Source organism: Capra hircus, chromosome 3, assembly GCF_001704415.2.
Source record: "Capra hircus breed San Clemente chromosome 3, ASM170441v1, whole genome shotgun sequence".
Taxonomy (NCBI): Eukaryota; Metazoa; Chordata; class Mammalia; order Artiodactyla; family Bovidae; genus Capra; species Capra hircus.
This window is the reverse complement of record NC_030810.1, coordinates 68,038,253-68,050,575: the sequence shown is the minus strand read 5'-3', so window position 1 is coordinate 68,050,575 and position 12,323 is coordinate 68,038,253.

Below are 12,323 nucleotides of genomic sequence, written 5' to 3'. Positions count from 1 at the left end.
ATTATGCAGCTTCCTGAGATTCTCGTGGCCTATTTATCCTTATGGAGTGTTAGTCCCTCAGTTGTGTCCGACTCTTTGTGACCCCATGGACTATAGCCTGCCAGGTTCTTCCGTCCATAGGATTTTTCCAGGCAAGAACAGTGGAGTGGGTTGCCATTTCTTTCTCCAGTCCTTTTGGAAGGCCTGGTTATTTTCACCTGTCCAAAGTCCTCCCCCGAAGATATTTAACAGGGTATAAAGTTCGATTTGAAAAGACCCTGATGCTGGGGATGATTGCAGCCATGAAATTAAAAGATGCTTACTCCTTGGAAAGGAAGTAAAGTTATGACCAACCTATACAACATATTAAAAAGCAGAGACATTCCTTTGTCAATAAAGGTCCGTCTAGTCAAGCTATGGTTTTTCCAGTATGGATGTATGGATGCGAGAGTTGGACTATAAAGAAGGCTGAGAGCCGAAGAATTGATGCTTTTGAACTGTGGTGTTGGAGAAGACTCTTGAGAGTCCTTGGACTGCAAGGAGATCCAACCAGTCCATCCTAAAGGAGATCAGTCCTGATTGTTCTTTGGAAGGACTGATGCGGAAGCTGAAACTTCAATACTTTGGCTACCTGATGTGAAGAGCTGACTCATTTGAAAAGACCCTGATTCTGGGAAAGATTGAGGGCAGGAGGAGAAGGGGATGGCAGAGGATGAGATGGTTGGATGGCATCACCGACTCAATGGACATGGATTTGGGTAGACTCCAGCAGTTGGTGATGATGGACAGGGAGGCCTGGTGTGCTGCAGTCCATGGGGTCCCAAAGAGTCAGACATGACTGAGCAACTGAACTGAACTGAAAGTTCGATTGGAGTTTGAGTAAACCTGAAGTCTTTTCCACTTCATTTAGTAAAGCAATAATGACTGCTTTCATTCCAATAGATACTATGGCCCAGGGATCTGTTGAGAAGCCTCAGGTGAGTGAATTCAATAGAGGGATGTTCTGGTCCCTGAGGGAGAAGGAAATGGCAACCCACTCCAGTATTCTTGCCTGGAGAATCCTGTGGACTTAGGACCCTGGAGGGCTGCTGTCCATGGGGTCACACAGAGTCAGACACGACTGAAGTGACTTGGCATGCATGCATGCATTGGAGAAGGAAATGGCAACCCACTCCAGTATTCTTGCCTGGAGAATCCCAGGGGCAGAGGACCCTGATGGGCTGCTGTCCATGGGGTCACAGAGTCAGACACGACTGAAGCTACTTAGCTGCAGTAGCTGGCCCCTGAAGACTTTTAAGGCCTGAGGTCCAGAGTCTGTTTGGGTCTTCATTCCCACCTACTTTTATCCTCCTGACTTTTGTTATTTTATATGACTGGGAGGTTTTTATGGGGTCAAAAGGTGATAGACCTAGCATTTCTGTTGAGGAATGTCCGTGCTGAAAAGTTGAATTAAGCTTGTAAATTTGCTGGATATAACTCTTAACAGTTTGGAACAGGATTTAAAAAGGCCCAACTATTCAAGGCACTGCTTATTAACAGCAGTGCTGCATACGTTGGTGACATTTCAGGAGGGATATCCTTTCTTTGGTAACATGTTTCACAGGATTTTCTTTTTCTCTCATGAATGATCCAGCCCCTTGGGGGAACACAATTCTTGGTTTTGCCCAGAAATTTGGCAAAAGGATATTTTCCAACATCCACGTTAATAAGTAATTGGATTTTAAATAGAAGTGATCTTGATCCAAATCCAATCAGGACTGGAAAGAATCTCAAAGGTCATCTAGCTTAATACCTATTCTAGTTTTTTTTTTTTTAAATAACATATTTGATTTATGTCTTTGTTTTTCTTTAAATCCCTGTTGCTCCCATTTTTTTCTGTAAAGATAGAGAGAGGGAAGATAAGAGATACTACAGTGTTACAGCTTTGTCTTTCAATTTTAATGAAATAAAATTTGTGTGATCAAATCCTACTATACCCACCAAAACCAAGATTTTTGTAAAAGCTATTAAAATAACTTTTCTATCATAAAAGTAATGCATGTTCACTGTGGAAAAAAATTTAAAATACTAAGGGAGAAGAAAAAAGTTCATTTTCTATCATTCAAAGAAAATCATTGCTAATATTTAATTTGTTGTTTCTAGAATTTTGCTGTGAATTTTTGTATAGTTGTAATATTTCATCTGGGATAACATTTATGCTTTTCCCATAAGAAATACAAGTATCTCTGTATTATTTAAAACTCTTTGTAAGTATAATATTTGATACATAAGATTCTGTTCCATAAATTTATGAAAGTCAAGTCAACCATTCTTTCATTGTTGGACGTTTACATTGTTTTCCTTAATTTGAGATGAATAATGCTTTAATGAGTGTGAAACCAAGATTTTGGAGAAAGGATTCTAGATGTTTGGTATATCACTTTATTACTTATCTTAACTAGGGCTGTGGAAGCAATGAAAGAGCAAGATGACCAGCTCAAGAAGAGAGAGGAGAAACTGACCTAAGGTAGTGGTTTCATGAATAGTGCAAATTCCTCCTGAGTAAATTGAGAGCTGTGATGAGCCTGTATATGCTTTGGTGAAGTAAGCGGAGAAACCACTTACAAGTGTTTTATGTATATGTTAAACTTCCCTGACTTTGAGTATGAATTTGGTAGCTCCTCACCAGAGAAGGGGACTTGCCTAGCTAAAGAGACGGGAAGAAGGTTATGTATCTTTTGACTTAGGTTGGTAACATGTTGCTTGCCTAGGTTGCTCTACTGTTTTTTTCTGTGCCCCAACTATTCTGTGGGTAAATGGAAGGCTTTAGCTTCTAGGACTGTCAATATGGCATCTTTTATCAGAACTAAATTCAGGTTAAGTTAAAAAAAAATCACAATCCACAAAGAAATTTGAGGGTGGGCGTGGGGGCTTGAGAAAAAGAATTAAATAGCAATAGTCTACCCTTTCATTTACATGACACACATTAACCGCAACACAGAAGTTCCAAGAGAACTGTCTTGTTCTCTTGTCTCCAGGAGCCCATGTAGGGCGCTTTAATTGCCACATTTTCAAACCGATGTAATGGTGGGGATGTCTTAGTAATTACTTTAATGAGATAACACCTTTCCTTCCCTCAACCTACTCATTATCACGCCTCTTGTTCAAATTTCAGCTACAAAGAACTATACTTCTAAAAAAAAAGAAGTCTGAAATGTATTGTTCCAGGGCTCATACCCTTCAAATAATCACATTGCACTTATCTTAAAAATATGAAAGAAATACTACACACAGGCAATTCAAATATGTTAAAGGGAAGGCTTGAGATAAGTAAACTAAACATCTGGGTGCCCTTAATTATTCTTGGTTGGATTCTTTATCTTGACCTATAGTGATGCTAAGGTGCCAAAGTGATGAATTTTAAGATGTTGGGCTGTGAAGACGTGCAGCTGCAACACTGATGGATTTAGGAAGGGATGGTAACAAGGTTAGCTGCATGTGAAGTGTGAATTGAGATTTTTGCAAAGAGACTGTGATTGCAGATGGGCATAATGTTGTACCCTTGCATGAAATCTTGCTATTATTGTATAATGGTCAGACAGAGTGTGAAATGACTTATTACTTTTCTTTTATTCTTTAATGAAGTTGGTTAGAGTAGCAGTACTACTGCTAGTCAATAGTAGTAAAGCACACACACAAAACTATATGACAGGTGCTGACATATTAAATATTTATTTGGTTTTGACTTTTTCCCCTAATTTTCATGAATATACATATGCAAACAGAAGCATCTCTTTATCTATATAGATAAATTTGCACTGATATGTGTAGCTGTGTATGTCTTTATTGTCCTGTGTAAATATCTATACATGGCTCTGATGCATGAAAAATATTTCCATGTCCAAGGAAATTTCATAGCACTTATAAGTGTTTAAAAATGCTGTGATGCTTTGAGACTGATTTCTGCTTGACATTCTGATTTAAAAACTCAATTTGGATTTATATGGATAATGTTGAAATATCAGTTTATCATTGTGACTAGGAGTGCTTTATGGAACAAAGCATAATAAAATCCCATTATGAAGCACAGTCTTTAACATGGTTTTAGTTAATGGAAAGATCAAATCACAGTTCTTCTGTCTTGTAATATAGAGTACACATCTTTCATTGTATCACAGAACCCATAATGTAAATGTTTCTTTAGTTCCCAGTATCAGCACCACGAAAGGATAATACCTTAGGCTTTACAAGTCAAAGGGAAATAATGCTATGATGTTAAAAACAAAACTAACAAACCCGCCTCTCCCTCTATAGTCAGTTTTCTGGCTCCAGATGCTTGTGTTAGAAACACTGAGAAATAGTTGGTTTTGGAGATTAGGGATTCTATTCATTGTAGAATGACTTTTTATATGGTCTGTGAGGTTCACAATCATTTTAATGCATTGGTTTGATACTCTTGATATGAGTAATAAGTGTTTAGAAAAGACACATAAATACGTCTTTAACATAACCCCATGGCTCAGATGGTAAAGAATCCACTTGCAATGCAGGAGACCTGGGTTCCATCCCTGGATTGGGAAATCCCCTGGAGAAGGGAATATCTACCCACTTCAATATTCTTGTCTGGAGAATTCCATGGACAGAGGAGCCTGGCAGGCTACAGCCCATGGGGTCGCAAAGAGTTGAAAACGACTGAGCAACTTTCACTTTCACTTTTAAGTTTAAAATTTAGCATTTTAAAAGAAAGTTAAATTTGTTTGCATATTTCAAATTGTTAGGCCCTGAAATTAAGAAAAAATCTTGTTCTGTGTTTGAAGTATACTAAGAGTCAAATGATGTTCTTCAAAGCAACATATAAATTTAGACCAATTAGCTGAGAAAAATAATATTTAATCTTTTTTCTCAGCACCAAATTTATTGACCCTTTCTCCTTATTTTTCTTTGGCTCAACTTGCTGCATAGGCAGAAAGAATTCTGGCTATGACGATGTCATTCCTCATCAGTCAAAAAGTAGAATGACATTTATTTAGGTGAAATCTAGAAGTAGATATCACTTTTTTCTTTTTTTTGGGTAAATGTTATCTTTTACTAGAAGTTTCGTAAAGTGACAGTCTAAGATTGTAGTGGAGTGAATCATGTGGTATAGTGCACTATGAGGAGAGCAAATTTGTGAAGGACTTGAATTTGTGAGGTATCTAAACTTCATGTGTTTGTGATGTCACTTTTAGGAAAGACATACATTCTTGTTGCTTACATGGTGACTTGGCCATATCTGTAGAAAACTTGACTTTTGGCCACTGTAATTAGTCATCTTCTTTATTCTATACTGAATAAGTGCTGTGATTGGCTTACATCTACTAAGCTCAGCTTCCCAGGTAGTGCTAGTGATAAAGAACCCGTCTGCCATTGCAGGGTTCTATCTCTGGGTCAAAGCTATGGTTTTTCCAGTAGTCATGTATGGATGTGAGAGTTGGACTATAAAGAAAGCTGAGCACCGAATAACTGATGCTTTTGAACTGTGGTGTTGGAGAAGACTCTTGAGAGTCACTTAGACAGCAAGGAGATCCAACCAGTCCATCTTAAAGGAAATCAGTCGTGAATATTCACGGGAAGGACTGTTGCTAAAGCTGAGACTCCAATACTTTGACCACCTGATGCAAAGAACTGACTCATTTGAAAAGACCCTGATGCTGGGAAAGATTGAGGGCAGGAGGAGAAGGGGACGACAGAGGATGAGATGGTTGGATGGGATCGTGGACTAAATGGACATGATTTTGAGCAAGCTCCGGAGTTGGTGATGGACAGGGAGGCCTGGTGTGCTGCAGTCCATGGGGTCACAAAGAGTTGGACACGCCTAAGTGACTGAACTGAACTGAACTGATCTCTGGGTCAGGAAGTTTCCCTGGAGGAGGGCAGGGAAGCAAAGATTCTTGCCTAGAGAATCCCATGGACAGAGGAGCCTGGCAGGTTACCGTTCATGGGGTTGCAAAGAGTTGGACACTATAGAAGCAACTTAGCACAGATGCTCCCATTACTCAGATAAGCCCTTCTTTAACTATATGAAAGTGAATCTTCATAAGAGGATGCATTATCTGTTACATAGGTGGGAATCTGATCTACTTTTTGAATTTCAGGTTTTTAAAAAATTAGCTGAGTTGCATCTGTTGCAGTTAACAGTGATAATATTTTAGGAATCCCCTACAACTTAACACCTATGTTGTAAAATGTTGGCTACTTCACTAAGAATACACAATTCGCTCATAAACATTTATCTCAGCTAATTTTTCAGTTGATAGCTTTACCCTTGAGGTTTACTTCCTAATCTCATTAGTTATGTTTGAAAATACTTAATGGTTGTTTTCTTTAGCAAGATGAGCAATGTTCCTTGTGGATTGGTCAGAATGTGATGAAACAAAGTTTCCTTATTAAAGAATTATCACATCTTTTTTTCCCAAGTACTAGTTTCTAAATTCTGGAATGTTATCAAGAACATTAATCTGTGCATACTTTTTGGTTGTGTCTAGTAAATTAACATCTAACATTATCCTCGATGTGTGTTATATATGTCTTTTCCTCCCCAGTCCCTAGGTCAAAGTAGGTACAGTTTACATGACTGAATGAGGAGGTCATTGATTAAAGATAGCATATCTAAGTGATGTTTGCAATTTGATATATATTCTCTGATGGGAAGAACCATGTCTGCTCTTTCATTGTATTTTGAGTACCAGGCAAATACGTTTGAGAAACCTAAGGGTACAGTAAATATTTGTTACCATTATTAACTATGGCGATGATATAGGATGTTAAAATTTTTTTAATTTTCAGTTAGTTTTGGCTTTTGTAGATGTCAGTGAGAGGAATAGCATGTGGTAAAATTGTGTTAGTTATGTAACATAGTTTATTCTTGAATTAATTGCACTACCAGCCTACTTTTTTTTTTTTTTACCAGCCTACTTTTTAATTAAACTCATTTTTCATAGCTCCAAATTAGTCATATGACTCACTAGACTTGTTGTCATTTGTTTGTAGTAAGTAGAGAAATGCATGGAACACTCTTCCAACTCTTTTCCAAAAAAGATCCTCTTTATTAGGGATAGAAGTGAAGGCTGATGTCAGGAATTGACTCCACTTTCCTTTGGCTCCTATATTCTAAATTGTATTGGCGAGTAAATTCAGTCAGCTACATAATCTAAGAAAAGGAATAGAGATTTCTTTAGCTTATTAGCAATATTCTTAACAGGGTAATGACAACTGGGAAAATAAATTGAGTTGGCAATTTAATAGGTATAATTCAAAGAGTAAACAGAAGCAGTTACATTTCATGGTTAATAGTAGTACTATTGAAACAAGGTGACTAGAAGACACTGTTAATGAAAACAGTGACTTTCAAAATGAAGCTACATTTAGCAACTATTTTTCACCGGAAGTATTTGGCATGACGTTTGGGTTCAAAATTACTCTTCTGTATTGCTTAATGCATTGTTAACTGGAAGCTGCAGTGTGTGTGGCAGAAGAGAGAAAACTGATGCTTTTTCCTGTGAGAAAGCTCACATCCAGACTCTTTGTATTTTTACCACACCCATACTTAAGAAGCTTGGAGAACAAAAGCATACCAATAGAGAAAAACCTGTAAAGTCTTGTCGGGTATTATTTGTGTATTGTTATTTTGTTGGAAATGATGTGAAAATATAAAGAACTGGAAAACAGAACAGCTAAAATAAGTTATAATGACTCATATCTCAAAAACACAAGGGAATACAAATGTAATGACAACACATTTTCATTATTCTAAAAACAAATTCTGTCTGATAGGTTAAATCCTATTAATTGGATATTTTAGCTACTTACCAAAGCAATAAGACTATAATAAGTAGCCTCTTCTTCTAAGGGATAAAAATATGCTAGTGTTATTTTACTTGGTGATCTTCTGGTTCTCTTAGGCTACATATTTTATGGAAAGAGTAGAGAGTATGTGTAAAGAATTTATTAAGATATTTCATATGGGGGACTTCAAATTTCCTAGATACTATTGGTACCAAGATATTTGAAGAAAAAATTGAAGAAACAAAGTAGGAACCATAGAGACATGATAACTCTCCCCAGTGTACTACTATGATTCATAATTCACAGGAGAGCAAGGCTCAAGTGGATCATACATTTTATGGTGCAAATGGGATTAATATTGGACTTCATAGATACGACATGTTTATAACAAAGAAGACCATATTTCAATGTCTTCCTACTCTAGTAAGGGTTAGGAAGATGAACATTAGAATTATTTTTTAAGCTTCTAGATTAAAAAAGAGGCCAATGGTTATTACAGCCCAAAGACAAAGATAATTTTAAAATTATTTTAGTTCTTAGAGCTCTGAAGTCTGTTCACACTGGGCAGCATTGCTATGACTCATATTTATTGTTTATGAGACACTGAAAGGTGTGATCACCTTTTCAACATAGAAATTGTCTCGCTGGCATATAAGTGTCAAGATTATCGCTTTTCTAAGTTATAATGCCAAGAATGAAGCGGATTTATTTGCAAGTACATCCTAGATACCTCTATGAGAGGCATTTATTTCTAAAACCAACATGAAATTGTTGATTGTGGACAGTGAGAGTGCATGGCTAGATAGATCCCTGCCTGCGTACATGGAGTGGCACTTGAGCCGGTTCACAGAGTCACTCTACCACTTCCCATTCTGTTTGTCAATGCCTTACTCTATTTTCTTCAAAGTTTTCCTTCTTTCCTCCCACTCCTACTTACTTTCTTCTTTTATCCATTATACCTCTATTTAGTATTTAGCCATCCTTGTGTGTATGATATTTGATTATTGGCTTACTTTTCTCCTTAGGCTACAAGCGTTTTGAAGACATATATTATTCATTAAAAAATTTTCCTTAATGCCTATCAGAGATGCTCAATAAATATTTATTCCCACAAGCTGCTGCTGCTGCTAAGTCGCTTCAGTCATGTCCGACTCTGTGCAACCTCATAGACGGCAGCCCACCAGGCTCCCCCGTCCCTGGGATTCTCCAGGCAAGAACACTGGAGTGGGTTGCCATTCCCTTCTCCAATGCATGAAAGTGGAAAGTGAAAGTGAAGTTGTTCAGTCGTGTCCGACTCTTAGCTAATATTCCTTAAAAATTTTCATTTTGGTTTCTAAAATTTATTTTTTTGAAGTATAGTTGATTTACAATATTATATTAGTTTCTGGTGTACAGTAAAGTGATTTAGTTATATATATGTTCTTTCTCATATTCTTTTCCATTATGATTTTTTATAGAATATTAAATAAGCTCTCTGTTTTATGCTGTAAGACCTTATTGTCTATCCATTCTATGTATAATCGTTTACGTCCGCTAATCCCAAACTCCCTATCCCTCCCTCCCCTATACTCCCATTCGTCTTGGCAACCACAGGTCTGTTCTCTATGTCTGTGAGTTTTCTCTTTGTAATTAAGTTCATTTGTGTCATATTGTAGATTCCACATACAAGGGATATCATATGGTATTTCTCTTTTTCTGGCTTACTTCACTTGGTATGGTAATCTCTAGGTCCATTCATGTTGCTGCAAATGGCATTATTTTCTTCTTTTATATGGCTGATACCATTTCATTGTATATATATGTATATACTAGATCTTTTTTTATTTATGTTAAATTGGAGGATAATTACTTTACAATGTTGTGTTGGTTTTTGCCATGCAACAATGTGAATCAGCCAAAAGTATACACATGTTGCCTCTTTCTGAACCTCCCTCTCACTGCCACGCAACCCCACCCTCTGGGCTATCACAGAGCACCAGGTCGAGCTCCCTGTGTCTTACAGCAACTTTCCACTAGCCGTCTGTTTTGCGGATGGTACTGTGGGCGTTTCAGTGCTGCTCTCTCAATTCACGCACCCTCACCTTCCCCTGCTGTGTCCACAAGTCTGCTTCTATGTCTGCAACTCTGTTCTTGCCCTACAGATAGGCTCATCAGTACCATTTTCTAGATTCCATAAGTATGAGTTAATATATGATATTGATTTTTCTCTTTCTGACTTACTTCACTCTGTGTTTAGGCTCCAGTTTCATCCACCTCATTAGAACTGACTCAAATGCTTTCCTTTTTATGGCCGAGTAATATTCCGTTGTATATCTGTAACACAACTTCTGTATCCATTCATCTGTCAATGGATAGTTAGGTTGCTTCCATGCCTTGGCTCTTGTAAATAGTGCTGCTATGAACACTGGAGTGAATATATCTTTTCAGATTATAGTTTTGTCCAGATATATGCCCAGGAGTGAGATTCACAGTCTAATATTCTTATCTTGCAAGTTATGTAGGAGGCTGTCAGGATTATTAAACTGTAGAGTAGACATTTTTTTCTTTTCTAGTGTCTTCATATATAAATTTAAATTTCTAATTCATTTAATTTAGACATAATATTTAAGGATTCTTGGTCTGGATTATAACACGATATCATGTGTATAATATTCAGTGTTTGACAGGTCAGAGTCTCCTGTACAGCTTCTTATTTACCAAATGGAGCTTATGGTTTGTGATGATTTTCTCCAAAACATAGGTGGGAGATTAACCTTTTATTTCTTTTCTATAGCAGCCAAGAAGGACTGGAATATAGAGTTTTAGAAAGGGGAATTAGAACTATGAAATCTTATGAGCCAGCTCTCTTTCTTAAAAAGAAAAGTAAAAAGAGATAAAGGTATTCCCTGAATCATAGGCTTTGGGAAAGTTTAATTAAACTTATTGGTGAAATGTCTAAGAAATATGAGTTAACATTCACCAACTATTTTGACTATTATGAAGTCATTTTGGTATTTATTAAAATGTTCTCTTGGCTCTTGTTGGTTCATCTAATTTGGAAGGATGATTTGCAGAGCTTTGATAGATGAATATTAAAATGTGCCTGGTTTCCTTATATCTTCTGCTGGGGTTCTGCCCAGCATTTCTCTGCAGTGCCAAATGACCAGGGAGTCCTGGCAAAGAGAGTCTTCAGGCTTTGGCAATAGAAGATAGGCCTACATTTTCTCAACTGCCCAAATATTTTGTGACTTTCAGTCTCAGCAGGCCTCCCCATCTCTTCCATAGCAACAGTGAATTTGGGGGATTACTGTGTTGGTTTTTTTTTCCTCCTTCCTCCTTTGGGAGAATATCACTATTTCTAAGCTGTGATAAATCAGATCACTGGCTAGAATTCAGTATAGCCCTGTTAGACTCTATTTGTAGAGGGTAGAGTTTATATACTACTCAAAGGTAAGTCTTATTTTGGGGGCCTAGGGAAAAAAATCAAATTAAATATAATGCCAAGCTCTACTTGTATTTTCTTTTCTTGTTGTGGGCTATGTCAAAAATGTTATTTCCCTTTAAGAAATAAGCACAGATATAAGTAATATGTCAAGAACTAATTTTAAGGTCATTTCCATAGAAGATTCTTATTAAACCAAGAATTTATCATGGATAATGTTCAGATACCTAAATGATACAAAACAACTCTCTTAGAGGACTGCTCTAAATGCATTTTATGGTACATGGATTGTTTTACTGTGAACATTCCCAGTGATTGGTACAAACCTTTGCCAATGAATGACAAATTTACATACACATCATGTCAGACAGCAATATTTTACAGCTTTAATTGCTTTAGCTTCAGGCATTCTATGTCAAAATACAGTGTTTAATGTCCTGCAAGTTGCTCTGTTTCTTTGCAATGTTAAATTATTCTGTAATTTGCCTGTTTTCTTTCTAATGCATTGTCCATTAAGTTCATTAATTTAAAATGTATAAGATATAAAATGTATGATGCAACTTTAAATGACATTATAGCTTTGTTTTAGAAGTTCTGGTGTGCATTAGGAAGAAAACCTGAAGTGTATTTGCATAAAGTATTTACCCCTACTTTGAATCTCAGTTACAGAGATCCTCTTTTATGTTGCTAAACTTTTGTATTAATGTGAACCATACAGTTTACACTAATATGTATATGTTGAATATCATACAGATTTTTAGTTTTAGATAAAATAACACTTTTATTTTAAAACACTCCAAGTAAGTAATATAGAATCTACTAAAAGGAGAAAGATTGTATTCTGTGAATTCATCCATATTTTAATGATATACTTTATTTTATTTGGTAAAGCCTAAGAGAAAGAATGAAAGGAGTAAAAGTTTTTTCTGCCCATTTAATTAAACCAGTTTCAACAAAGATGTACCAGTACAGAAACACAGTTTTTGGTATTCTTGGTTGTTATAGGTTTGAAATATATTGAAAAGATAATCTACCTAGTTTATATCTATTATCATTTTTAATTATTAGGCTTTTACTTTATGGCCATTTGTAAAGAATGATCCTTGTTTTGTAACTATTT